The sequence below is a fragment of the Heptranchias perlo genome, chromosome 3 (assembly GCF_035084215.1).
Source record: "Heptranchias perlo isolate sHepPer1 chromosome 3, sHepPer1.hap1, whole genome shotgun sequence".
In the NCBI taxonomy this organism is placed as follows: Eukaryota; Metazoa; Chordata; class Chondrichthyes; order Hexanchiformes; family Hexanchidae; genus Heptranchias; species Heptranchias perlo.
The window spans coordinates 49,199,237-49,223,716 of NC_090327.1; the positions used below are offsets into that span (position 1 = coordinate 49,199,237).

General features: G+C 43.0%; 1 protein-coding gene across 7 annotated transcripts in view; it reads right to left on the bottom strand.

The window, feature by feature from the left end:
- Window positions 1-24,480, bottom strand: part of LOC137313599 (RNA-binding Raly-like protein) — a 669,041-nt gene that overhangs the window by 493,732 nt on the left and 150,829 nt on the right. Inside the window, exon 1 of one of the 7 annotated variants that reach the window (XM_067979541.1) lies at window positions 7,405-7,487. The exons of the other annotated variants lie outside the window; for them this stretch is intronic. The gene's annotated coding sequence lies outside the window, so the exon portion shown is untranslated. Of the gene's footprint in view, window positions 1-7,404; window positions 7,488-24,480 lie in introns of those variants that run through there. 7 annotated transcript variants of the gene reach the window in all.

Here is a 24,480-nt window from a genome sequence, read left to right on the forward strand (position 1 = left end):
CCCAAAGCAGCAGTAAACACCAACTGTTTGCTCAACTCTCCACCCAAATGTTTACCTATTCGAGCCAACAATCACGTCGGGTCCTGTTCTACCTTCAAAGCTAGAAAAATAGATATAAATATGATAACTAATTTTATAATGAATACAGGGTACAAAGGGGAGTCTAATCTAGTAATTAAAGGTACATTTAGTATCTCAGAAGTCAACCACCTCAAACGGATTAGTGGTTCATCAATCTTGAAGTGGTAGGGCTACAGAGCTTTGCTCTGATCCACTGGTTGTGAGACTGCTTAGCTCTGTCAATAGCCTGTTGCTTATAATATTTAGCATGCAGATAGCCCTGTGTTGTAGCTTCACTAGGTTGGCTCCCCATTTTAAGGTATGCCTGTTGCTGTTCCTGACATGCCCTTCCACATTCCAGATTGAACAAGGGTTGTCCTGCCATGATGGAGATGGAAGGGTGAAGGATGTACTGGACCAGAAGGTTACACATTGTGGTGATATACAATTCTGCTGCTCCTGATGGTCTACAGTGCCTCATGCGTGCCCAGTTTTGGGTTGCTATATCTTAGTCTGTCCCACTTAGCATGCTGGTAGTGCCACACTTCACATTGGAGGATGTCCTTCTTGTGAAAGCGACTTTTAAAAAAAAAATTACAAGGACTTTGTGGGTGTCATTCCTACCAATGCCATCGTGGACACACCATGTCTGAAGTTAGTTGAGGATGAGGTTAAGTAGGTTATTCCCGTGTTTTCTTTCCTTCACCACCTGGCACAGGCTCAGTCCAGCAGATATGCCCTTCAGGACACTGACAGCTTGGTCAGTGGTGGTACTATGCAATTAGTCTTGATGATGGACATTGAAATCTCCCCCCCCCCCACTCCCAGATCCCAGAGTACATTCTGTTTCCTTGCTTCCCTCAGTGCTTCCTCCAAATGGTGTTCAACAAGATGGATAATCAGCAGGATCTTTCTTTGGCCTTGTTTCAATTGAAGCCATAAGATTGCATGGGGTCTAGGGTCATGCCCACCCAGCTGTATACGACCATAGCCTCACCTCTGGTAGGTCTATTCCACTGGAGGTACAGGACATAACCAACGATGGTGATGGGGCAATCTGGGATGTTGGATAAAAGACATGACTATGAGTCTGACTATGTCTGCAGGACAGCTGTTCCAACTTGGGTACCAGTGAAGTGGACTTTGCTGATTGACTGGGCTGGGATCTTTTCTTGATAGGTACACCTGATTTTTTTTGTAGCAGCTGTTTTACTGGGTGGCTTACTAGGCCATTTCAAGGGGAACTAAGAGTCAACCACATATTGTGGGACTAGAGTCACTTGTAGGACAAATCAGATAGGGGTGGCAGGTTTCTCTCCAATCGGATTTTTACAACTATCCAACAGATAGCTCACAAATTAGCATAATTTTAAATTTAAATTCACAATTTGTCATGGTGGGACTCACAATCCATTTGTTAAACCAGTACCATAGCTACTACACTACCATACCCATAGTATTAAAAACAGGACTCCATAATAAAGCACAAATTAGTGTATAATCTAATGATTTTAAGTGCAGTCGAGATTTCAGATATTTTCAGTGAAAATATATGAACATCCAAAAACAGACTCAGCAAAATATCAGTGAGATTTGGAATGACAGTGCTTTAGAAGTAGAAGAAAAATGAAACATTTACTGCTTTTTAGCTGTTTGATATGTAATTGATTGATAGCATATCTGTGATTCAAATATCGTGTAGCTACCCTATTGAGTGAAAATGGCAGGGAGGAAATTCATTCATTTCCCCACCTGTTTGTCGATGCTGATTTGACTGACAGGGGGTCTGAAAAATGCAGTGTGATAGATAGGTGGATTTGATGGCCTGCTACTTTGTTCATTTAGCAAACTTGGTCAGTAGTATTTCAACTGGGTACAAGAGGGATTTCCTGCTGTTCTTAGCTACTCCATCAAGCTTTTTCAGGACAACCTGTTCTGCACAATAGAGCTCTTGCGAACTGCCAGTGTTCTGAATGCCTGCAACATAGGAAGGGTGCAGCTAACAATGTCCGGCATTAATCCGAGATTAGATCTGTTTTTTGAAATCACTCCTAAATAATACAGTGGGGGGCTCAAATTCCACCTGGGTTCCACCAGTCTTCCACCATAATTCTGGCACAAAATTTCAGCTTCAGGTAACTTTGTGGTGTGGCCTTATACCAGGTTTTGGGTCCAACTTTGTGCCATCTGTGGATGTCAGTTTGGAAGTAGACTGCCGGTATGTTCCGTGTTGTTTATGCGTTATGGCATTAATTTAAAAAAAAATTATTTTGATATTGTTCCATGTTTAATTGAGAAATAATTTACATTGATTTTTGGAAAATTCTATGGCAACATTCTAGAACTATATTGCTCTATATACTGTTAATCTGGCCTTCGCCCTGTTTGCAATATGTTAACTAACTCTATTCCACTTTTCTCGCTCCACCTCCTGAAGGGTTTGACTCAAGCCAGTGTAAGCCGCCATTAGCAATGGCCACCATTGGTTACCTTGTTCAAATGTCCATTCTTCATGGTGCTGAGAAAGATAATGTTGATGAGCTATTTGTTTGTGGTGGCCACTGCAGTTAAGTTAGATCCTGCCTTCACTCAGCATCTGCACACAGGTGCGGGGAGGGTAATTTTGACATCAATGGAAATAAATGTAAAACAGGCTGCTGATTTACTATCACACGTTTTACACTATCACACAAAGTCAAGATTAACCCCAGGCACTTTCCAGCAGGACTGACTACAGAGGGAATAGGAGCAGAAACAGGTAGAGAAACTATTATAGTCCCCACAACCCCGTTTGGTTGAGGTCAGCTATCTCAGCAAAAATTAATGATCACACTCAAGATCGTACTATTTTGTATAGCTTAATCCCACAATGATTTTTCCAAATGAGCCACTGGGAGAGCCAGAAGAATTGAACTACATGTGATTGGTGATGAACAATGCAAACACTGCTGAGGCTGTCACATTCCCTACATTTATGAAATGGGTTAGATTTTAGGAATTAGTGCTCCTAGAGCAGGGTTTCACGCAGTGGAACTACATATCTGGAATTCAGGCGTGGAGCTCAGCATGTCATTATAGATGAATCCCACGCATGGAGTGCATTGGGGGAAATGTCAGGTGCACAGTCGGTAATTCATTTAAATAACTGAAAAATGATCAACTGTACACCTATGATGCACTCTCTTGCAAGCACAGGATTGCGGTATTGGTCATTAGAAGAAAGAAAACACTTGCATTTATATAGAGCCTTATCAAATCCTTGGGATGTCCCAAAGTGGTTTACAACCAATGGATTACTTTTGAAGTGCAGTCATTGTTGTTATATCAAGTTATATCGAGTCTACAGCACAGTCAGCAAATGGATATGTGGAAAAGGCCAAATGGATAGATGGAAAGGATTGCATCTCTAAACTAAACATATATATTTGATGAAGTTCATGTAATTGTATCAAAAGTAAATGCTTTAAGGACAAGACAGTAAAATCCAAGTAGACAGTAAAATCCAAGTAGTCAGTAAAATTAGGGTAGATTTTTAAACAATTATCCAAATAATAAAAAAAATTGCTAAAATTTAACTGAATTGTTCTATGGTTCATATTAACAACATTATAACTAATCCACTCATTTTTGTTACAACTTTGAGCTAAAAATGTATTTTCACCAAAATCCAATTATACAAAATTCATTAGATATCATAATAAGAAACCTTATAGATTTAAAACAATTCCTGTTGAAAAACAAGATAGTTTGAATTTAAAACTTTGGAATTCTATAGCCAATGACATCATCAAGTTGGATTCCTCAATAATGTTGGGTTTTTATCAGTGAATATCGATTCCCTTAATACATACAGTCAATCTATTACTTCAGAAGGAGGATCTTCTGAACTCTTGGAAAAATGGTATTGTTCGCAGTTTTACCAAGGATCATTGTAACCTGCTTGATATGAATATGTTTAGACCTACGTCTGTAATACTGCTGTAACTGGATCTGCTTTTTCTCCAAACCCTCATGGAAATTATATCAATTCAGTGAATTGGTCATGTGCATATAAATTTATAATTTTTAAATAGGTAAATTTAATACTGTAATATAAAAAAATTAAATTTATGATTAAGAAACTTACCAAATAACTGTGTTGAAAATTAAGAGGAATAATTAATGACAGACTTTGTTAATATAATTTTCTTTTTTTGCACACCCCTCCACCATTCTCTCCCATCATCTCTTGAAGGTGCTGAATTTTGTTAACATACAGTTCCACTGTTGCTGGACGCCATCTGGTACCTCACCTAGTAGCCATTCTTCATATGTTAACCTCAGAACCTCAACATTGACTACTGATACGCTAGTCAATCCTAGGGGGAGTTGCTTTACAGCTGAGACCAATCCTGTTCTCACTCAATGTCCACACACACACTCTCTCACACACACACACACTTTCCAGGATAAGTCACTGGATAGTGATCAGGAGCGAGTATCATGTAGAACTTTCCCCATCCTATTCCAAGGGAGTTAAGACCAACTACTATGTCCCTATTGCTGTCCTGACTGAGAGTAGATAACTTAACATAGATCAGGGACCAAATCTACAATGTTCCTGGTTTATATGATTCAGGCCAACACAACTGAGCCATCAAGGTAGGGAATTTGATTTTAGGTCACTACCAGTGAATTCAGGAATCTGTTAAGGGCTTTAACTGCTCCTCTTGCATTAAAGACCTTCCTAAAATATGCAAACGCTAGATACTATACTGACATGGTTCTAGTTTTCAAAATCACTTGTGTAATTATCTGCCATTTTATTGCAATTTTATATGGTGCTTCTATAGAATTGGCTATATACTTACAATGAATCTTAAAAAGAGAAAGTTATGTTGTTCACTGATACAAAGTTCCAAGATTAATGGCCATTTTGATTACTTTTAATCAGAAAGTGTTCCTAATATTATATATGAGGGAATTCATCTGGCAAAAAATCTGACTTTTAGATTTCATCTGAGTGTCAGAAAAAAGAAAATTACCCTTGAACAAAGTCATTTTTTTTACGATTATACTGTCATTGTGAATTACTCTGATGATATACAAATCTCATGTGCATCAAAAAAAAGCTAAAAATGTACATGCCACAAATAGAAGTAACAGTAGTTGTTAACTATTGATTGATTAAATGTGACCTTTCCATTATCTCCTTTGTAAACTTTGAATAGGAAAATTAAAAGTGCCTACAGAAGGTGTATCTGTAAAGGCTTCATGAAATATGGATAAAGATTATTGAAATAATTTCCCTATACTTCTCCACTCCTGAAGGTACTGACTCATGGTGTGCCACAGTTCCTCAGGTGCCAGCCGTCCTTCAGTACCTTAGCCAAGTAATATTCTTCATGTGTGAACCTGGCCACTGTGCGGGAGTGAAGTTTTAGGACATCACAATTCTGTTCTCATCTAAGATCCATACACACACATCCAGCAGAAGGTCTATGGATGTAGATCAGAAGTGGAAGCACTTTGTAGACTGGTTATGTAAAGGGCCATTGTAACATCCCCAACTCTGCTCTAACTGATGTTAACCCACTCGGCATAGACTAGGAATATAACCTGGACCCTTCCTGATCCTAATGACTCATTACTACATCATCCTACACTGTGCCATTCAGGAAACCCTATTATTGTTTTTATAGAACAAAACTATTTGAGTAAAAAGTATAAAACTGGGCCTGGAATTCCTGCATTCCTACTCCACTGCCAACATGGCAGGATTTCCATTCACTAACATTCAGTAACACTGACCCAGTCAAAAATCCCACAGTGCTGGGTGGGACAAAGATGTGAGTCCTGCCAGCAATAAGACAGAAATGGCTGGGGGTGGGGGTTTCTAGAAAACTTGAGGAGGAGGTCAAGCAAGGCCGCAATGGGAGAATTTAAAGAACTGTTTCTTAAAGAGCCGAGGTTATTTGAATGGACAAAGGAATAGCACCTGCAAAAGGAGGAAAATAGAAAGCAGAGTGACATGTGGAAGTTCTTTTATCAGAAATACACCAAAAGAAAGATGTCATTCTAGGAGTAGCTGGAAAGAAACCATCAAATGCAGCATGGGTAACAACTTAAATTCATATAGCTCCTTTAACATAGAGAACCGTCCAAGGCGCTTCACAGAAGTGTAATTAGACAATAATGGAAGTCGATTCAAAGAAGGTGATAGTAGGAGAGGTAACCAAAAGCTTGGTCAAAGTGGTGGCTTTTAAGGAGGAGGAGGTGGAGAGGTGGAGGGATTTAGGCAGAGCCACCAGTGGTGGAGGGATGCACAAAGGCCAGAGTTGGAGGGATGGGTAGGAGGAGGAAGGGGGTTTGTAGGGCTGGAGGAGGTTGCAGAAATAGCGAGGGATGAGGCCTTGAAGGGATTTAAACATGAGGATCAGAATTTTAAATTGGAAGTGTTGGGGGACCAGGAGCCAATGTAACTCAGTAAGGACAGAGGTGATGGGTGAACTGGACCTGGTGAGGATAGCTGAAGTTTATGGAGTGTGAAGGATTGGAGGTAGGCCAGGAAAGCATCGGAATAGTTGAGTCTTGAGGTGACAATGGCATGGACGAGGGTTTCAGCAGCAGAGGGGCTGAGGTAGCCAACAAAAGTCAAAGTGGAGCCTGATGTTGCTGAGCAGAGGCTTAGCAAATATCAGTTCCCGCCTACACAGCCTGTGGTTAACGATCTCAGGAGACCTACCATGAAACGAAGGATGCTAGCAGAGCTCAAACAAAATGTGGAGGCACTGTGCAGTCACTCTGAAGATACTTACAGTGAGAATGTGAAAGAATGGACTGTTGGTGTTATTGAACAGCAGATTGGAGCTGTTTTGTTTTTAGTTTCGGTAGATGGTTTGCTGTGGAATAGTCATAAGGATCAATTACAAGAAGTGCATCAATCTACTACCTTTGATGTGGTATTACCAAATGATAACATTGCATGTGACCAATGCCTATTCCACCTAAGGAACCAGCCATTACAGCTCCTCAGAAAGCTTCAGATATTTTGCCTATTCCCTTATGTAACTACCTCCAAAGACGTTATTCGTGCTTCTTATTCTGGTATGCACTTTCCAGGACTGTCTCTGAAGAAAGTTGTGCAACACGTCAGTGTTGAAATGTATTGCTCCTGTTTTTAGACCCAGGTCACCCATTGTCGAACCTACTCGAAGATATCCTCAGAGATCAAGGAAACCTCCAAATCATTTGGACTTGTAGATAGTTGTGAGTGTAATGGTTTTCATTCTGATTCTAGTGTTGACATAACCCATCTTTTCTGCATATTACCAGGAGAGTGCTATGGTTTATTTTTTTCCTCACCTTATTGTATGACGTAGTTGCTGAATTTCTTAATGTTTTTCAGCTGTTAACCAGGCTCATTCTTGGAGCTAGTTGTTCTCACCTTGAAATTCTGAGGGAGAAAAGTGATATGTATGGTACTTGCATATTGTATAACTGAGAGCAATCACACTGTAGAAATTACACTCCAGGGTCTCCACTTACATATAAATGCTATATCTAGAAAGAATGTTCCAGAGAGTCTGAAATAAAAGCAGCCATTACATTACCATGCCAACTTGAGTGTTTATTAGATATAACAGCCTGGGATTACAATTAGAGTCCACTGCTATGCTATGCACCAACATTTGGGATTGCATTCCAGCATGGAGAGAGTGACAGTTTCAGGAACATCTGCATACAATTCCCCACATGCCGAGACCTCCAGGCAAGTTAGTCATTCCAGTGTAGAGGTGCTGAATGAAGTAATGCAGGGCTTGGGAGATCGATAACTACCACTTTCTGAAGTAGCCAGGGACAGCATCTCAAATGACCTACAGAATATCCAGTTTAGTCTCTCTCAGGGATTTAAAGATTGCACTATGTCCATAAGGTCTGTTCTGCTGATTACTGGTAGCCAGTTTCCTGTTCCCAGTACCAGCAGAATAGCTAGGGTGCATCCCAATGAGGCTGTTTTCCTTGAAGATAACACCCCAGAGAAGCGTTCTGTCAATTCCCTGCAGAAGCCTTCACAGTAGTTTTGTATTTTGCAGAACCAGGTTGCCATCAGCTCTCTACCTCATGGTCCTGGTTTGCTGCATCAACTCTCCAGCATCCTCTGGGATTTCTAACAGCATGCCTTGCTGGAGAGCAAAATTGTGAGGGATACAGCATGCTATTATAATTCGAGAAACTGTGCTTGGTGCACAATACAGGCACTGCATGATTTATCTTGGCACTTGAACCTACCTTGCAGCATCCCAATGGTTCGCTCAATGTGAAATCTGGTTTGAATGTGTGCTGACCTGTAGTGCTTCTCTACAGCAGTGGTGGTCCTACACAGTGGTGTCTTCAGCCATGAGATAAGTCGCTATTCCTGGTCACTCAGCAGCCACCCTGGTACTTGACCTTGATGTTGAAATAAAGCAGGGACGCGAGTCTGCCAAAGTACAAAAGTGCTGTAACAATTCCCAGCATAATGTACATTAAATGCAGGAATTTGTTCCCATCATCACACATTAACTGCGTGCTCAGGGAATGAAAACCCTTTTGATTCACGTAATTATGGAGTTCACATTTGGGGTGCGCATTTCCATGAGTGCAATCGATGACCCCAAAACCCTGGGTAATCCTGAAGTACCATAGAAGTTAATGGCCCTCTCGTTCATCTGTCTGGAACCATTGTCAAACTATAAACTGAGCCACCCTGGCAAGAGGGCATTTGTCACTTGTCTGAAGCATGTAATGGACAGCGAATTGGCTGATCTAGCAGAAGATTCCAGTGGCACCCTGGAAATGACCCTGTAGTTCAGAGCCATGGTGTCTTTCTCTGTCCGTGCTGTTGACCTTAGCTGAAAATCTTGCTGCAGCACCAAACAGAGCTGTTCTAAAGCTTCATGGGTAAACTGCAACCCTCCAATTATGAGAGATTTTTGGAATACCAGGGTCAAAAACGTCTGCTGGCTGGGTACTGCCATGATGGTCTGGCTCGCCGTTGGTGCTGATGGATAAGACTTTTATATGTCATACGTGAGAGATTCATTTTTCACAGAAAGCAGCCTGAATTGCAGGGATCGATTTTAACTTGAGCTGGGATCAGTGCGTGGGGGAACCAAAGCGGGTTCCGCACCCAGAATTCATGAAGGAAGTGAAGCCCGACCGATTTTAACGGCCGAGCCTCATTTAAATTTTGTAAATCAGTCTCCCGCCCGAAGCCGGTGGGAATGATGCAGGGTCGGTAGGTGGGAGTGGGAATTGGGGTGGGAGCCAGATGCTGCCGAGGACCCAAGAGAACGGTTCCTGGGGGGCGGTGCTGAGCCGATGCCGGTCAGGGACAGGGCTGGGAGGCCCAAGGACTCCTTGCGGATCCCAGTGGGGAGCACTCCTGCTCTTCCTGGCCACAAGGATTCCACATCAAAGTAACATTTTTAAAAACTTACCTAGGCCTCTTCTGGCCGGTTCGCAACTCCTGCTCTACTTCAGCTGTTGGGGATGGCCCTGTGTTGGCCTCTCCTGAATGCCAAAGTTAAGCTGCCATCACGGCACCAACAGCATCATCGGACCATGACTATTAGGTTTAAATTAGGCCCCCGCCTGCATGTAGTGGGACTCTCGGTCTACTTCAAAGTCAGTGAAGATAAAATGTTGCCGGGCAGGAACAGTGCAGCCCCGGCTGGTAAGTAGACCCGGACAAATTTAACCCCTCCTATGCATCATTCCCAACCGGCGGGGAGGGGAGCTTAAAATCAATCCCGCAGAATGTGATTCCCAAACACTAATAAAAATTCTGAAAAGGATATTCAACTTACTCAGTAACCTTGAAGCTGTGGCCCTGGTCATAGGCCTTTATTCAAGGATGTTTTCAGTTGTACGTTATTTTTTATTTGTTATTCTTTTGGGGGCTGTGTCAGCTGTTTTGAAGCTGTTTGTCAGCTTTTCTGAGTTTTGTAGGTTTGCATATACATTTTTGGGCAGTTTGAATATTAATAAGAATATAAATAAATTGGTATGGTTGCTGGCATGCAGCCATTAACACTAACAAGCAGTAACATATGCACACTCTTTCTTGAACTGCTGATTGTAAAGTATATTTACATTTTCAGTGCCAAAGAGTCATACTGATAGGGATCTAGACAGCGCAGTGACAAATTATTACATTTTGCTATTTCAGAACATTAAGTGAGACGTCCTGGGGACTGAATAGAAAATTAGCTGCAGTTCCCATCCCTGAAATAATTTTGCAAATGAGAGACCAGTGAATGTATAAAAACGACTGGTAGACTCTATCCTACCCAAGTGGTTGAAACTCAAATTATTTAGGATAATCGATGCTGATCATAAGGTGGTCACCGGATGAAAAGGTCGTCATCTCTGAAAATATCAGTGACATCTGAAGACACTTTGAATTGCTTGTGCCTGAGCTTCACAGTAGTAGTTGTTCCAAAGGAATCAGAAGTATTACAGTACATGTCAGTTACCAAACACCATTTCAATGAGAACATTCAGTTGAAAAGAACATTTCCTCAGACACATATAAATAATTTATACATTCTAATGAACAAACTGCTGGTTTCTAGCAACTGTAGAATCTGGTTAATGTTTTAAGCACTGAAATGGATCCATTATTGAATTAGTGGATGTAATTATTTAAAAACAATGCAAGTAGTTTCCGTCTACACTGTTCACCAAATACAGTCCCCTCCTATTAGATATTATGTCCAATAAAATCCTTTTCTGACAATGCATTTTGAATCCCAGCTTCATAATGAGTTTGAGCAGCAGCTGGCGTCACTGCAGTGCATCCGCGCAGCTGAGAGTTTCGTGGATAGCATGTTTCAGGAGGTGGTCACCACAGCTTAAGAGAGTGCAGGCAGAGAGAAACTGGGTGACCGCCAGACAGACAAGAAGGACCAGGCAAGTAGTATAGGAGTCCCCTGAGGACATCTCGCTCTCTAACCAGTAATCAGTTCTGAATTCTGGTGGGGGAGAAGGTTCCTCTGGGGAGTGCAGCCAGAGCCAAGTCCAAAACAACATGCGTGGCTCAGCTGTACAGGGAGTGAGGAGAAGGGTCAGGACAGCGTTAGTGATAGGGGATTCTATAGTTAGGGGAACAGATAGGCATTTCTGTGGCTGCAGATGAGATTCCAGGATGGTATGTTGCCTCCCCGGTGCCAGGGTCAAGAATGTTACCGAGCAGCTGCAGAACATTCTGGAGGAGGAGAGTGAACAGCCAGAGATTGTGGTGCATATTGGTACCAACGATATAGATAGAGGGATGAGGTCCTGCAGGCAGATTTTAAAGAGTTAGGAGAGATATTAATAAGTAGGACCTCAAAGGTAGTAATCTCCAGATTACTCCCGGTGCCACGTGCTAGCGAGTATAGAAATAGGAGGATAGAGAAGATGAAGGCGTCGCTGGAGAGATGGTGCAGGAGCGAGGGCTTTAGATTCCTGGGGCATTGGGACCTGTACAAGCCGGACGAGTTGCACCTCAATAAGAAGTTGCCAGGACCAATATCCTCGCGGGGAGGTTTGCTAGTGCTGTTGGGGAGGGTTTAAACTAGCTTGGCAGGGGGATGGGAACCTGAGTGTAGATTCAGAAAGGTGAGAAGCAGAGCTGGAAATGGAAGGCAGAAAATTAGTAAATGAGTTTGGAAGGCTGAGGAAACAAAGGTTAGAAACTCGACAACAAAGGAGTTTGGCAGTGCTTAATGGTATATACCTCAATGCAAGGAGTATAGTGAATAAGACAGATGAGCTAAGGGCACAGATAACCACACGGAAGTACGATATCTTAGCTATTACATAAACAGGCTTAAAAAGGGGCAGGAATGGCAGCTAAACATTCCTAGTTACAGGGTTTTCAGACGAGATAGAGAGGGAGATATAAATGCGGGGGGGGGTGGGGGTTGGCAATATTGGTTAAAGAAACAATTACGGCTGTGAGGAGGGATGATATAGAAACATAGAAATCATAGAAAATTTACGGCACAGAAGGAGGCCATTCAGCTCATCATGTCCACGCCAGTCGAAAATGAGCCACCCAGTTTAATCCCACTTTCCAGTATGTGGTCCATGGCCTTATAGGTCACAGCACTTCAGGTACACATCCAGGTACTTTTTAAATGAGCTGAGGGGTTTCTACCTCTACCACCCTTTTGGGTGAAAACATTTTTCCTCAGCTCCCCTCTAATACTTCGAACACTTACTTTAAATCTATGCCCCCTGGTTATTGATCTCTCTGCTAAGGGAAATAGGTCCTTCCTATCCACTCTATCTAGGCCCCTCATAATTTTATACACCTCAATTAAATCACCCCTCAGCCTCCTCTGTTCCAAAGAGAACAAACCCAGCCTATCCAATCTTTCCTCATAGTTAAAATTCTCCAGTCCTGGCAACATCCTCATAAATCTCCTCTGTACCCTCTCTAGTGCAATTACATCCTTCCTGTAATGTGGTGACCAGAACTGTACACAGTACTCAAGCTGTGTACTCAAGCCTAACCAGTGTTTTATACAGTTCCAGCATAACCTCCCTGCTCTTATATTCTATGCCTCGGCTAATAAAGTAAAGTATTCCATATGCCTTCTTAACCACCCTATCTACCTGTCCTGCTACCTTCAGGGATCTGTGGACATGCACTCCAAGGTCCCTCCCTTCCTCGACACCTTTCAGTATCCTCCCATTTATTGTGTACTTTCTTGCCTTGTTTACCCTCTCCAAATGCATTACCTCACACTTCTCTGGATTGAATTCCATTTGCCATTTTTCTGCCCACCTGACCAGAAAATTGATATCTTCCTGCAGTCTACAGCTTTCCTCCTCATTATCAACCACATGGCCAATTTTTGTATCATCTGCAAACTTCTTAATCATGCCCCTACATTCAAGTCTAAATCATTAATATATATCACAAAAAGCAAGGGACCTAGTACTGAGCCCTGCGGTACCCCACTAGAAACAGCCTTTCATTCTCAAAAACATTGATCATTACCCTTTGCTTCCTGTCACTAAGCCAATTTTGATTCCAACTTGCCACTCTCCATTGGATCCCATGGGCTTGTAATTTTTTGACCAGTCTGCCATGTGGGACCTTGCCAAAAGCCTTGCTAAAATCCATGTACACTACATCAAATGCACTACCCTCATTGACCCTCCTTGTTACCTCCTCAAAAAATTCAATCAAGTTAGTCAGACACGACCTTCCCTTAACAAATCCATGCTGACTGTCCTTGATTAACCCATGCCTTTCTAAGTGATGGTTTATCCTTTCCCTCAAAATTGATTCCAATAATTTGCCCACCACCGAGGTTAGACTGACTGGCCTGTATGTACTCGGTCTATCCCTCGCTCCCTTTTTAAACAATGATACAATGTTAGCAGTCCTCCAATCCTCCGGCACCACGCCTGTATCCAGTGAGGATTGGAAAATGATGGTCAGAACCTCCGCTATTTCCTCCCTTGCTTCTTTTAAGAGCCTGGGATACATTTCATCTGGCCCTGGTGATTTTTCTACATTCAAAGATGCTAATCCCCTTAATATTTCCTCTCACTGAATCACTGTTAGAAGGACCATCAAATGAGGCCATATGGGTTGAGCTAAAGAACAAAAAAGGGGCAGTCACACTGCTGGGAGTGTACTATAGACCCCAGTCAGAGGGAGATAGAAGAGCAAATATGTACCCAAATTTCTGAGAAGTGCAAAAACAATAGAGCAGTAATATAGGGGATTTCAACTACCCTAATATTAACTGGGATACAATCAGTGCAAAAGGTATAGAGGGCACAGAATTCTTAAATTGCATTCAGAAGAACCTTTTTAGCTAGTATGTAGCAAGCCCAACAAGAGGGGGGCAGTTCTGGATTTAGATTTAGGGAATGAAGCCAGGCAGGTGGAAGGAGTATCAGTCGGAGACATTTTGGTGGTAGTGATCATAATACAGTTTAATTTAGCATAGTTATGAAAAAGAACAGAGATAGAACAGTAGAAAAAGTTCTAAATTGGGGAAAGGCCAATTTTACTAAGCTGAGAAGTGATTTAGCAAAAGTGGACTGGAAACAGCTACTTGAAGGTAAATTAGTGTCAGAGCAGTGGGAGGCATTCAAGGGGGTGATTCAAGGGGTTTAGAGTAAACATGTTCCCACAAAAAAAAGGGTGGGACTGCCAAATCTAGAACCCCCTGGATGACAAGGAGCATACAGGATAAAATGAGGCAAAAAAGGGAAGCTTATGTCAGATCCAAGAGCTCAATGCTGCAGAAAGCCGAGACGAGTATAGAAAGTGCAGGGGCGAAATTAAAAAGGAAATTAGGAAAGCAGAGCGGGCATCAAAAAATACTAGCAAGTAAAATTTAGGAAAACCCAAAAATGTTTTATAAATACATAAAGAGCAAGAGGATAACTAAGGAAAGAGTAGGGCTTATTAGGGACCAAAAAGGTAACCTATGTGTGGAGTTGGAAGATGCGGGTATGGTTCTTAATGAATACTTTGCGTCTGTCTTCACGAAAGAGAGGGACGATGTAGAGATTATAATTAAGGAGGAGGAGTGTGAAATATTGGATGGGATAAACATAGTGAGAGAGGAAGTATTAAGAGTTCAGCATCTTTGAAAGTAGATAAATCACCAGGCCCGGATGAAATGTATCCCAGGCTGTTAAGAGAAGCAAGGGAGGAAATAGCGGAGGTTCTGACCATCATTTTCCAATCCTCCCTGGCTACAGGTGTGGTGCCAGAGGATTGGAGGATTGCTAATGTTGTACCATTGTTTAAAAAGGGAGAAAGAGATAGACCGAGTAATTATAGGCCAGTCAATTATTGGAATTGATTCTGAGGGACAGCATAAATTTTTTGAGGAGGTAACAAGGAGGGTCGATGAGGGTAGTGAATTTGATATAGTGTACACGGATTTTAGCAAGGCTTTTGACAAGGTCCCACATGGCAGACTGGTCAAAAAAGTAAAAGTCCATGGGATCCAAGGGAAAGTCGCTGGTTGGATCCAAAATTGGTTCAGTGGCAGGAAGCAAAGGGTAATGGTTGACGGGTGTTTTTGCAACTGGAAGGCTGTTTCCAGTGGGGTTCCGCAAGCCTCAGTATTAGGTCCCTTGCTTTTTGCGGTATATGTTAATGATTTGGACATGAATGTGGGAGGCTTGATCGAGAATTTTGCAGATGATACAAAAATTGGCTGTGTGGTTGATAGTGAAGAGAAAAGCTGTAGACTGCAGGAAGATATCAATTTTCTGGTCAGGTGGACAGAAAAGTGGCAAATGGAATTCAATCCTGAGAAGTGTGAGGTAATGTATTTGGGGAGGGCAAACAAGCATGCAATAAATGGGAGGATACTGAGAGGTGTAGAGGAACAAAGGGACCTTGGAGTGCATGTCCACAGATCTCTGAAGGTAGCAGGACAGCTAGATAAAGTGGCTGAAAAGGCATATGGGATACTTTCCTATATTAGCCGAGGCATAGAATATAAGAGCAGGGAGGTTATGCTACAACTGTATAAAACAATGGTTAGGCCACAGCTTTGAGTACTGCGTACAGTTTTAGTCACCACATTACAGGAAAGACGTGATTGAGCTGGAGAGGGTACAGAGGAGATTTATGAGGATGTTGCCAGGGCTGGAGAATTTTAGCTGTGAGAAAAGATTGGATAGGCTGGGGTTGTTTTCTTTGGAACAAAGGAGGCTGAGGGGAGATTTAATTGAGGTATTTAAATATTCTGATACGACTAGATAGGGTGGAAGGGAGGACCTATTTCCCTTAGCAGAGGGGTCAGTGACCAGGGGGCATAGATTTAAAGTAATTGGTAGAAGGATTAGACAGGAGCAGAGAATTCTTTTCACCCAGAGGGTGATGGGGGTCTGGAACTCACTGCCTGAAAGGGTGGTAGAAGCAGAAACCCCTCAGCTCATTTAAAAAGTACTTGGATGTGCACTTGAAGTGCAGTAACCTATAGGGCTACGGACCAAGTGCTGGAAAGTCGGATTAAGCTGGTTGGCTCTTTTTCGGTCGGCATGGTCACGATGGCTGAATGGCCTCCTTCTGTGCCGTAACTTTCTAAGATTCTAAAAGCTACTAAAATGACAATATGCTCCCCAATTGCTTGATGTGTAAATTTGCTGTGTGATGTGTTACTAAGGCATATAGTCTAGAAACATCTAGGTTTGATCCCTGCCTACGCTAAGTTAACTGACCTCAATCAGACAACAGTGGGCTTGCTACATTTGGCATCAGTACCATTGGGCTAGGGAGGGGATAAAATAATCCATGGACCCATGTTCTTGATTGCTGAAGAGTAATCCCGACTGCAAGTTCCTCTGCGTGCAGATCGGAAAAGGATACAACAGGCTTAGTGCAATACTTCCCACACTCAAATAGTTTACGAACACAATGAGCATGATTTTTACCTGGAGCCGGGAACTCAGCGAGTGGGTAGGTAATCGCATGGGAAACCCAGAAATACAGTGAGCGGGTCGAAATCTGAGATCACAACTAAATTGAAGGCACTTAATGTTACTTCCGGGTTTCGCGTCTCCAAGCTGTGCAGCGGATGTACAGTGCACCGGCATGATGTGATCTGAAGTCTACTATTTAAGGGGCCAATTCAAAAATAGATTTTGGAGGCGAAAGGAGGAAGTGAAGTGATGGATGGACATAGAGGAAAGGCAGCACCCAGGTTCATGGATGCGTCACTTGAAGTACTGCTGGGGACTGTGAGAAACAGGAGGGAGGTCATCTTTCCAAGTGATCGGAGGAAGAAACGTGGTTCTGCCACCAAGAAGGCGCGGCTGGAGATGGCAGAAGAGGTCAGCAGCAGGAGAATGGTACCCAGGTCTTGGCTGCGGTGCAGGAAGTGTTTTAATGACCTAACCAGGTCAGGAAAAGTGAGTACATTTGTTGATTCACGCACATCCTGTGTTGTGCAACAACCCCCTCTCACTCTGTGTTGGCACGCCTACTACATCACATCACTCCTCACACCCACTTAAGTTTCAGCATCAACCATCCTTCACTTTCTATGTACTTCCTCAACTCCCCATTGATGCATTCACCACTGCCACCCGTCCCAATCCTCTTGCAATGTGATGCATCTGTCTGATAGATGCATCAGAGGGTGACTGTTTCGTAGACAGCCTCACCCAAAGCAATGCATCCACCAGGTGAATGCGGCACCTTCACTCACTCACACATCAGTTCTTTCTCCTCTTGTAGAAGAGAGCGCAAAATGCAAGGGAGAGGGTGAGGGCTGGAGGTGGACCACTACAAATAGTCCAGCTCACAGATGTGGAGGAGGAGGTCATGGAGATAAGTGGGACAGTTGCATCCCAGTCCATTGAAGGTGGAGAGACTCGGAACCCACAGATGCCTGGAGACAGAACTTTAACATCTTTCACACACGATAACTTTATTTCATCAATCACTGAACTCTGACAAATCTGAGTGTGGTGATTGGTAAGATTGTCACTTTGCCGATGAATAATTCATATTGCTTTCAGTTGTCTTCCAGGGCCTTCACGCGCTCGAGAAGAATTAGACAAGATGGAAGACATCGACTCCTCAGAGGACATCATTCCTTCTGAGGGTGCACCATCACAAGACATACAATCATGCACCAGCACAGATATTGGCACTTCGCTGGGTCCTGTTAGCCAGATAGTTGGGTTTTCAGCTGGTGATTCACAATTCACAAGTGAGCGCGAGCAGACGCTGGTGGCAGGGGCAACTGCGGAGAGTCCGCATCGGGGGGCGCACTCCTCTCCAAGCTCTGCTCTGCTGGACACAAACACTGAACCCTGGGGACCATTGTTGAGAAGGAGAATGATTGAGGTACAGTTGTACCATTGCGAGGTAATGGAAAATGTTCCAGACACACGCTCCACAATAGCAGAGAGAATGGAGCAGTCCAATTCCAACAGTAGTGGATTAATGTCGCAGGTAAGTGCGAGAATGTCTGTAATGGAGTGGCAGCCTCCACTGACCTTCAAGCACGGCTCTCAAATGAGCCTATGCAGGCCATGACCACGGCTGTGCAGGCTTTGGATGCCACCATGTCTGCCGCCTTAAACAGGACAACAGGCCTTATCCTTGGCCTTACAAGGCATCACTGTGATCTGAGCAGCCTTCCACTACTTCTGCCGAAGCCACAGGGGATGCACTACATCGAAGCGGTAGAAAGCGTAAGTTAAAGCACTTGTAGTTCACCAAGGGTATGCACAAGAGTAGGCAGCCTCAATATCTCAATTTCTTTATTTTGGAACTCTCATTATGAGAACATGAGATATGAGGGCACCCCTGGCATCACAGGCAGCAATGAACGTGGATGGTCTGGCGATGGGTGTCCCATTTTCATTTTCCTCCTCCTCCTCTTCAATGTTGCTGCCAGCAGAGGATGCTTGATGAGTGCCTTTGTCCTCTTCCACCTGTAACCCTCTCTGCTGTGTTATGTTCTGCAAGACGCAGCACACAATTATTCTGGACTCTCTCGCTGGTGAGTGCTGAAGGGCTCTTTTAGACCTATCCAAGCACCTGAAGCGAATCTTCAACATGCCTATGGATTGCTCATTGACACACCTGGTGGTCATGTGGCTCTGGTTGTATCGCAGTTGTCCCTCGTTGGTGGGGTTCCTTGCAGGTGTCATGAGCCACATCTGCAGGGGGGAATCCCTTGTCTCTAACGAGCCAACCATTTAGTCTGTCTCCTGTCTGGAAGAGGTATGAAGGAATCATGACAGCTGCCAGGGAATTTGGTGCACACCTGCGGAATTCTCTTCCTGTGGTCGCACACCAGCTGTGCATTGATGGAGCGATAGCCCTTTTGGTTTATGAAGACTCCTGGCTGATGTGGTGGTCCTCGGATTGTGTACGCGATCGATTGCACCTTCCCACCTTGTGGGAAGCCAGCCAGAGAGCTAAAACCCACTGCTTGTACATTCTGGCTGATCTCTTCGCAGGGGATGTTCACGTAATCGGATGCCCTGGCAAACAACCCATCCGTCACCTGCCTTATACACTTATGTGCAGACGAATGAGACACTCTAGAAATGTCACCAGTGGCGCCCTGGATGGACCCAGAGGTGAAGAAATTGAGGGCAATGCTTATTTTTACTGCCACGGGCAATGCATTGCCACCAGGTCCAGTCGGGAGCAGCTCTTCCTCAAAGAGCTGCAGGTGTCTGCGACCACCTGCCGACTCAATCTGACCCTATATAGACACTGCTCCTCAGAGAGGTCCAGGAAGTTCAGCCTCTGCCTGAATACTCTCTCACGTGGGTAGTGCTTCCTGTCGGCCCCTCTGTTGGTTCCCTCTCTGCTGTTCTCCAAGTCCTTGTTTTGCACCTCTATCTTATGTACCACCAGGTCCCAACACAGCAAGACGTGGCTGCCGTGGATGTTCATTTTCCTCCTCCTTAGATGTCCTCTGGAATACATCCATTCCGACCCCCCCCCCACCCCCATCTTTGTCCGTTTGAGAGGCTGCAAAGTCTTCCTAAAGCTGTCTCAATAAAGAACTCTGAGTCTCAACAAAGCCAAACGTTTGCCTGAGAGAACTGAGAGACCAGTTGCAACACTTGAGCTTTTATTGAGGTGTGTCAATCACAGGTCCAAAGGGCCAAATCAACTTATGCATGAATCTCACCCCCTTTTCATGGCGAGATTGAGAAGCCATGGGAAACCTGTGCAGGTGAGGTTAAATTCATTTCAGACTTAGAATCCACAAAAATTGAAGTACCTCAACTATTCCAATGAGGTAAATTGCCCCTTTAACAATCTGCCCGCTGGCATTAAGCGGGTCTGGAACTTCCGGATTTTGGACGCATGCGCATCCTGGGTTAAACCCAGAATTGGGCGCATTGGAGCTGGGTTGCAGTTGCACTTCAAAAAACTCTTATTTTAACCTTCCACCCATTCTTTGGGGTTAAAATTACCCCCAATGTAAGGCAAAAGGAAGAGAAGTGGAGACATAGAATAATATGAGTAAGTTGATCTATTATTTCTAGTCGGTGTGAGATGGAAGAGGGATAAAGAGTGTGTCAACTTCATGTATCACTGGTGTTTTCCAGGTCTGTATATAGGTGAAGGGGAGTGAGAGAAAGAAATAATTTCTGTGGAAGAACATTTTGAAGATGTGTGTGAATTGGCCTGGAAGGGTGACTTCCGTTTAATCTAAGTCTTCGGGTAGGGTAGTGGAGGTAAAAACTCTCGCTGGGAATTTCCTTGGGACCTCTCTCACTCTGCTGACGTAACTTCAGCAGTAACCCCAATTAAATGTATAAACGTTCTGCCAAACGTTCACTGAAGTTACAACAGTGGAGCAGGAGGAAATCCCCGGCGTCTGAATCAGTCAAGAGGCAGTTAGATGCGGTGACTGGAGGATGAGCTAGATGGGCCAAATGGCCTCCCTCATTTGTACTTTGTAACCTGTGAGGGTAGGGTCAAATCTTCAGAGCTTGTTTGGCTTGGGATAAACGCAGTTCAGAATTTTGCTCTGGCAGTACTTCATTGCGCTGTAGGTGCATGTTGTCAATATATGACACGTGTGTTAAATAAATTATTCATATTGGTCTAATTATTCATTCGGGAAGATTGGACTAATTTGAGATTTTGGCAAAAGAACCCATAACATCAGTAAAGTATCCATATAAATAAAAGGTCTTCTATCTTGCATGTGTTTGTGGAGTCACATCTTTTAAAGGTATCATACATGAAAATATTGGCAAAGAGTCATTCCACCTCAAAAAGAGGAGTTCACAGGGCAAAAATCATGGTTGGTAATATAATAGGAAGGTCGTTATTTGAGCCAATCAAATATTAGACTGATTATAAATTTTTGATCCATTTACATATAAATAAAAAACCTTGCGGAATGAGCCTCAAGGAAAGAAAAATATTGATTTAATTTTTTTTCAATATTTTATACTTTTGAGCTATTAAAAAAATTATCCTCGGCTAATGGTTTTTCATGTTTTTATTAAGTCATTGAGGGAACCGTTTTATCAGCAGGAGCAGAAGTAAATATTTGGGCAGCCTCACCTGCTCTTGGCTTTTTTTTTATATCCATTCATTCATGGGATGTGGGCATCACTGGCAAGGCCAGCATTTATTGCCCGTCCCTAACTGCCCTTGAGAAGGTGGTGGTGAGCCGCCTTCTTGAACCGCTGCAGTCTGTGTGGTGAAGGTTCTCCCACAGTGCTGTTAGGTCGAGAGTTCCAGGATTTTGACCCAGCGACGATGAAGGAACGGCAACATATTTCCAAGTCAGGATAGTGTGTGACTTGCAGATGGTGTTGTTCCCATGTGCCTGCTGCCCTTGTTCTTCTAGGTGGTAGAGGTCACGGGTTTGGGAGGTGCTGTCGAAGAAGCCTTGGCGAGTTGCTGCAGTGCAATCTAACTAGGTATAGATCATTGAGAAGTTCATATTGGAACAAATGTGCAATTTATGGGGCACCTTTCCTTCAAAAGAACATTGGTGTACTAAAGAGAGCTCAAAAGAAGGGTAACAAGGATGAATTCAAGACTTAGTGCTCTAAGTTATGAAGAAGCATTCACCAAACTGAACTTGCCTATAACAGAGAAAAGACGGTTGAGGAGAGACTTGATGCAGGTTTTCAAAATGCTGCGAGGTACAGATAAGACAGACTATTTAATTTAGATTATGAGCATAGAACTGGAAAACACACATACGAAATTAATAAGCCTCAAGGAAGACTTAGCATTAAAGAAAGAGTTGTACTTTTATAGGTCTTTCATGATGTCAGGATGTCCCAAAGCATTTCACAGCCAATGAATTAATTTTAAAGTGCAGTCACTGTCGTATTTGCATATAACAAGGTCCCACAGCAATGAGATAAATGACCAGTGCTGTGGTTGGTTGATGGATAAATATCAAAGACATCAGAAGAAGTCGCCTGCTCTTCTTCGATCAGTGCCATCGAGCTCATACATACACCTGAGAGGAAAGACGGAGTCTTGGTTTAACATCTCATCTGAAACACTGCACCTCCAACCGTGTATCACACTCTCAAGAGTGCACTAACATGTCAGCCTAGATTATGTGCTCAAGAATTCTGGATTGGAGTGCTAGCACTGAGCCAAGGCTGACATTAGGCAAAAAAAGAGAGTATGCACCGAAAAGGGCATACATGGAGCAGATTCTCAGCAAAATCAGTTAAAGCTGTGTCAACTAATTCATTTAAAAAAGCTTGATAAATATTTTAATAGGGATGGGACTCAAGGATATAAAGGCAAGTACGAAGAAAGAAAATCAAATACTCCAAGGAATGCATTGATTCTGGTGCAGCTGGAAACCGGGAAATATCCAGGAACTTTCAATTTGAGTGGGGGCATAAAACTGGTGATATTGGATCATCCGGCCATTACACACCTTGTCAGGTGGGAAAATCGGGTGGGGTGTACAACAGGTGGCTGTTCCGATATCACCTGTTTTACGCCCACCCTCACCTCCCTCCTCCGCTCTGAAGTTGAAAACTCAGCCCATCGTGTTTGAAAAGCAACCTGGGCAGAAATGAATGGAAGGATTTTGTAGAACTTTCCCTCAGGAGATTAAATGCGTGGAATATAGTCTATGCTATAGCACATCATACAGGTCTGCAGAAAGAACAGGCTGACCTAGTTTCATTGCATGCTTTTGTATGTATCAAATGAACAGAAATCTAAGATACATAGTTCTCCCATTGATGGTGGCTCTTTTTTTGCATTTCTTTCTAATTAATATGTTTATTTTCCTTGTTATATGTGATTTTCATTTCATTTTCTTCCTGTTATTTTTAGTTTATATTTCACTTTCTCTCTTCTTGTTTCACTTTTGTTCCAGTAATTGACTTACTAGGAAATCCAATGACGCTGAAGGACTGACTGGAAAATTGATGCATCAGCTGCTGCCTTGGTAAATGTATCAGTCTAACATTCGAGGGCCTTTATTGATTGGATATTTGTTCTATAGAACACAATTACACATACCACTGTCTTATCTGATAAGGCCACTCAGCCCATCAAAGTTCATCCCTCCTAGTATACAACAGCATTTTGAATGTCCTTAATTATTAATTAATTTGAGATCACATATGCTTTATAAATTAAAACTAAGAGATTAGATTTCAGCAGTCAATTGCCAAGAAGTAGCTTTTTAAAAAGCTGTTGAAAAATATCCAATTATTGGCAAGGATTTTCATCAACCCACCACAGCATTACTTCTGTATGCCACCTTGACCCTACCATGACTGTGATCTATTTTCCTAGGTCAGGGGTCCTGGCAGGATTCCCACCACTGCCAGGGAAGGAAAATGCCGGCTCCTGAAGAGTAGGGGACCATTTAAAGGGGGTAGACGAGCCCCAAATATCAGCCTTCTATTCTTTTTTTTGCTTAGGCCTCAACAGGTCGCCGGGTCCTGCCTCCTTGCTAGCATTTATATGCGGTGGAGGCAGTGAAGAGGTGGCCATCAGCCTTCCCTGCTAGGGCAGGGGGAGGAAAATGTGTTGGAGCAGGGAGGTAGTGGCAGGCCACCCTACCTGATTTTCCCACTGTTTCTGGCGCTATCCTGCCTGAGTTGGGGAAGGAGACAGAGGAAAATCCACACCTCAATGTCTGGAACCAGAAAATGATCTGCTATGACTCATATTCCACTTCACTGATTTTATTGCATCAATTTGACAAATGAGAGAAATAAGGGTTATGGGTTGGATTCCACTTCATGGATTTAGTTCTTCAAATATTTTAATAGATTATATTATATTCAGGCAGCAACATTAAAGCAAGACTGTAGTCAAAATGAACCAATTTCACACACAAAATCTTTTGAGTACTTATGAACTGAATGCTGATGCAATCAAGAGAAATGAATTTAGATATTGTGGGCGATCTATCTTTGATAGAAAGTAGTAATGGAGGCAGATAAATGGGTATTTTTTCAGCCCTAAAATGGCTTCAGAGGCAATGGTTAAGTTGATGCCAAAACCCATCTTACTACACAAAATAAAGGACAAATCACAATCCTGTCTCTACTTGCAAATGTGCTATTGAAACAAGAGCAGTTTACAGTGCCTGTCACCAGATATACCTGTAGTGCTACCTACAAATACAGAAAATGTTATTGATAGTACTCATCTCAAATTAGTGTGCAAGGCTGAAAAGAAATTGCATCTGCATTTGTACTATAATGCCAGGCAGCTCTCTTTCACATCTGCTGTGTGGATTAGAACCGAGGCATGTGCTGTTAATTCTAGCATTCAAAGAATGTCAGCCCTCTCCACATAAACATCACCCATCGGTCGCCCATTTAATTCCGAGCATGCACCAATTACTCTGCGCAACACAGTTCACCGACATTTGATATTCCTAATAAAGCCAGCAAAGTGTCATCAGTATAAAGGTCCTTTGC